The sequence below is a fragment of the Pinus tabuliformis genome, chromosome X (assembly GCF_031772625.1).
Source record: "Pinus tabuliformis cultivar Carrire ecotype Pingquan chromosome X, CPIR1, whole genome shotgun sequence".
NCBI classification, from domain to species: domain Eukaryota; kingdom Viridiplantae; phylum Streptophyta; class Pinopsida; order Pinales; family Pinaceae; genus Pinus; species Pinus tabuliformis.
The window spans coordinates 1,355,097,298-1,355,102,872 of NC_142308.1; positions in this window are offsets into that span (position 1 = coordinate 1,355,097,298).

The window sequence follows — 5,575 nt, forward strand, 5'->3', positions numbered from 1 at the left end:
TGAAACCTCTTTCCTTGCCTTTGCAATGATGTGATAGGATAAGAAATCTATGAGAAGTTCCTGATGAACCTCCTGTAATACCCTCCTAACCCGATGAAGGATCTCACATCATCCACATTCCTAAGAGTATCCCACTCCATGATACCTCTTACCTTTTCTGGGTCCACTACTATGCCTTCCTTGGAAAGCACATGTCCCAAGTAATGTACCTCAGTCTGAAAGAAATTGCACTTACTAATATTAACATACAATTGATGCTCACTCAATAATCTCAATACTGCTTCTAATTGTTCAACATGCTCTTCTTGATTTTTCGAATATACAAATATATCATCAATGAGAACAATAAAAAATTTGTCCAAATAAGAATGAAACACACTATTCATCAAGCACATAAAAGTAGCTAGATCATTAGTAAAACCAAATGGAACTACAATAAAATCATAATTTTAACAAAGCATCAATCCTCGACAATGGAAACATGTTATTGATGGTCACTTTGTTCAACTGCCTATAATAAATGCAGAAACTGAGAGTATCATCCTTCTTCTTCACAAATAGTATCGGTGCACCCCATGGTGATACACTTTTCCTAATGTATCCCTTATCCAACATTTCCTTCAACTATAGCTTCAACTCTACCAACTTTGGAGTGCTCATCTTGTAAGGTGCCTTAGATGCTAGTGTTGCCCCTGGTACCAGCTCAATAAAAAAGTATACTTCCTTGTGAGGTGGAAAATATAAAATATCTATGGGAAATACATCATGAAACTATTGTAGTAGTGGGTACCTGCTCAAAACATATGCATCCTCAACTTCCTTACCTTTGTGACTAGAAATATGAATTACAAATAACACACACCCTTTCCTACAACTACGGTTGACCTTCATAGTTGTGACCATTCTCATTGATGTTTCTTTCTTCTGACCCTACAAGACTCTTTATTCCCCATTGTCATCCAGGCACTCAATAGCCTTGTTATAACAATCCACCTTGGTCCTATGAAGATATAAACAACCCATACCCAACAACATATTGTATGATCCCAATGAAAATGCATCCAAATGTGTTGATGTAGACATATCGTTCACCTCAAATGCACAAGATCTTACACAATGATGAACTCACTTCTTTGTACATGTATCCAGTTGTACTAACCAAGACTCTACATGTACTTATTTATTCAAACCACACTTATCCAGCAAGTCAAGATTAACATAACTATAATTAGATTCACAATCATTCAAAATAGAAACAACTTAATCACCAAGCTTATCATCCATCTTGATAATACACATTTGGTGATCTTCCTGCCATTATCCAGTGCTGCATAGATCCTAGGAATACTCTCTCCAACAGCTCCCACTTTCTGTGCCTCTTGAGCACTGTAGATATGTGGTCTACCACCTTCATGTTGTGGACAATCTCTCTTCCAATTCTCTCCTCCACAAGTCCAACACTACAAATGCTTCTAACTTTATCCTTATTATGCTCCTTAAATCGAAGTCCTTGTCCTCGGTCGGAGGCATTTAACTTCTTAGATGGCATTGCATTCTCCATATTACCTGTCTTGCTCACTTCTTGTCCCATTTTCCTTTATTCTTTTCAGTACCTTTCCAATCTCACACATGTGCTTTGATTACTCATAACAATGCTTTAGCTTTCGGATGGTCTCCTCCAATGATCTAAGCTCATCAAACTAAATACTATATATGAATGTTGCAACAACCCACTGATGAATCTCTGAATCTTGGACTTCTCCTCCTTGAGGTAAGGAAAATACCTCACAACCTCTAGAAAAATATTAGTGTACTCCTCATCGGTCATAGATCCCATCTTCAACTCATAAAATTCCTTTTCCCTATCATGATAGTATCTCTCCAATAGATACTACTTCTAAAATAGCCTCTCAAACTCACTCCAAGTCAACTCTTCCTCATAAATATCTTTGACGTTCTTCACATCTTCCCACCTGATATATGCTTTACCTTTAAGACTAAATGTATCTATTATGGCCTTCATGTTCTCTCAATAATCGTGCAATCTTAAAAACTTAGTCATTCCAAGAAACCATGCTTCTGCATCTTGTGACTTATTCATCTCTCCATCAAATTTAGGTGGCTTTTCTTTCTTAAACTCATTCGAAAAGTATCACTTTCCACTCCTCCTATAATGATAACAATGACGATAATGATATGTGTCAGAACCAAAACTAGAGTAGTACTTGTGTCTATCACCTCTCCCATTTGGAGTGTCCAAAAACATGCCATCTCTGATCATGTCATCTCTATCCAACATGTACCAACTGGGATACCTGCTTCCATATGCACCATTATTTCTATTCTCTTATTCATGGATGATATAAAGTGGTCTCTCTCTCTAAAAATATCACAAACACTGAAGGATTACTGTATTGAATTCTATTTATTTCTCCTGTTCATGCATGATTCTTTCATTGTCTATTGTAAAACTCCTTATTTTTGCCTTCAAGCTTCTCAGTGCGTCTTCTATGTCAAAACAATTCCCAACACCACAATGCTCATCTGATTGATAAGGAGAATCTCGTGAACTATAGTCTAGCATCTTGATAGTCATCTTGATAACTTTCCTGTAAGGCATCTTATGTCAACTAAACCAAATCATAAACAAACCAATGTACCATAGCATAATTCAAATAGGATATATCATATCCAATATCAACCAATTTAGCGTGATACATGTATAAACATAATCATAATGTCAAATAGACATATATCACATATATATACATACATACATACATATATATCTATATATATATATATATATAGATATATATATATATATATATATATATAACAACATATAGACATCATTCTAACTATAATCCAGGAATCATAACATAACCATATCAACTACACATCATGACCTCATGTATGACAACAACAACAATATCAATGTACACTTGGCAACATGACACTAACTTGCATAAACAACGCAGATCCAATCATACACTCATGATGATACATTCCACGGCAACACCATCAACCTTCACATGGCGACATCACTACAATCATGATCAACACCATGCATATGCAACAAGCACATAGACCACACATATGAGTAACACATATGGAACTGACATGAATGCATTACGAACACAAATCCCATCTAGTCTGAGGGGTGAACCATGCTCTCATACCACTCTGTAACACCCACCTCCCACATTTACGCAAGTAGCTAGCCAATTAGGGTAGACATGTGACAAAGAGTTACTATGATATGATTCAACTTCCAATGTGTCAATTAAGGAAGTGGAACCAACAAAACACAAAAAAAAAGACCTTCCAAACCTATTATAAAACCCCCAAGAGCCATCTAAACCTTCCAGGTGACTAGCTCTTGAGACAAACTAACTTTCTAATACATTAATCCCCTAGTTGCTCCCATGACATGGGCATGAGTGCGACTAGAACCATCTAGTCTCTCCCACAACATGTGTATTCTTGTGACTAGGGACTTTCCCAAGTAGTTATGTGCCTACTACTCTAGGTTTTGTGCCACTTTTTCAGGCTCAGGGCTTAGGTCACTGCCTAGAACTCCATGACACTTCTAGAAATGAAAGATAACAATGGAATAATGATACAAATGTAATTAATTGAACAAGGACTTGACTAGACCCCTACTATCCATGACATACATTTCGTCAAACATGTCACAAATATGTATTCTACAGGTTTAAACAACATATATGAGCATAGGGGTCTCATACTTATCTAAGAAAAAATAAGAAGCATTGTTGCCTCATCACAATAACTGTATTACCATCTATTAAGTCACATATTCACTGTACTTTCAGTGATAAACCAAAACATGATGAGAAACATACATTTTCAGTGTCTTTAAACTCATTCATAACCAACATATAACCAATAGAAATATCAATATATAAAAACCATGTAAGTCACATATAAACAAGTATATTTACCCATAAAATAACAAGGTGAAAGAGAGTTCTTATTGATGATTGCATAGGCTGACCAGGTATGGGACTTCCACGAACCACCTGATAGTAGACTAGGTTGAACCAAATATTTCTTTTAGCTAGTAACCCATGTGCCAAATTCAAAGCATGAATTAGGGATCTCATAAAAAAATCAATCAAAACAATACAGGGCTTCTAGAAGCCAAACCACCTCAACCCTCAACTAGTGATTCCACCTCACGGTTAGGCATCACTAACCATCACCAGATTGGTATCTAAGCAAGATGTTTAGGGATCTAGAGTGTCTTTTCCAATCAAGGCTTCTAGGACTAGTCTCTCAACCCACAACTATTGACGAGCTTCCACAGCGTTTGTCCAACTAGGGCTTCTAGGACTAGTAACTCAACCCACCAAGGAATGCTAGAGCATTTTTCCAACCAAGGCTTCCAGGATTAGTAACTCAACCCAAGTTCTTACAGGGATTCCAGAGTGTTTGTGAAACCAAGGCTTCGAGGAACTAGTAACTCAACGCACAACAGATGGCACAAAAAACGAACCAGAAAACAAAAGTAAAACCAACAACACCATGGCTATCGAGGAAATGACAAGGCTAGACAAATCCATTGTCAATTGAGGCAGTCCTCCGTGCCAATGAAATATCATAACCAAGAAACCATATGCATATGCATGCCAAAACTAGTGAGGAAAACATACATGCAACTCGGTGCCTACAAGAAAAACCCACTATCATTTTTTGTTTCCCTACTCTACCTTTTCCTTCTTGCTCTAAAACTCCAATTATGCCACACTCTCCCAATAGTGCTCCAAGAAAACTCTAAGTGTCCAAGAGTATGAGACATAAGATAGAGAGATAAATCCAAAATTGAACTGTTGAAAAGCCATGAACTGATCCTCATAAGCCTTTTTATCAATGAGGCCTCTATTTTCTTCATTTTCCCTTATTTTCCTTCATTTTCCTCACAGAAAATAAGTGACCTTTCACCTCCCTTTTCTCCTAATTTTCATAAATAAATGCCAATAAATGACTCGTGCCTTTCCAAAGCCTTTTCCATTTCCTTTTTCAATTTCCTTAGCAATTAATTAATCACAAGTGATCCCCATCACTATGTTTTTGGCCAATCTTCAGCTTGGAATAAGTGTCCCATAACTGTGGTTATTATTTTTCCTTCATTAACTTTTATTACATGGAATGTTCACCAGGGTTCTTGCACTTTTAAACACATTGTGGAAAGAGAAAATGAATATCTTCACCAAAGTGAACCATCAAAATGATTTTGATAATCTACTCTTCCAAATACCACTGATATGCAACCAAAAAGTGAATTTTCCCATAATAAGTGTTAACCATCAATATCCCCATGAACTTTATCAACAAGCACATCCATCATCTGAAGCATTACCCTCTTGGAAAATCACTCTAGTTTATTTGGTTATGCACAAAGTTAATTTGATATTTTAGTCAGCCCATTCGATTAATTCTTATAGAGGGTTCTCCTCACTCTACTATCCACTTTTTCTTTGTACTTAAAAATGCTTACTTAGTTAGCAATGTTCTCAATGTCGTTTAACTGCAAATTTCTCATTTCCCT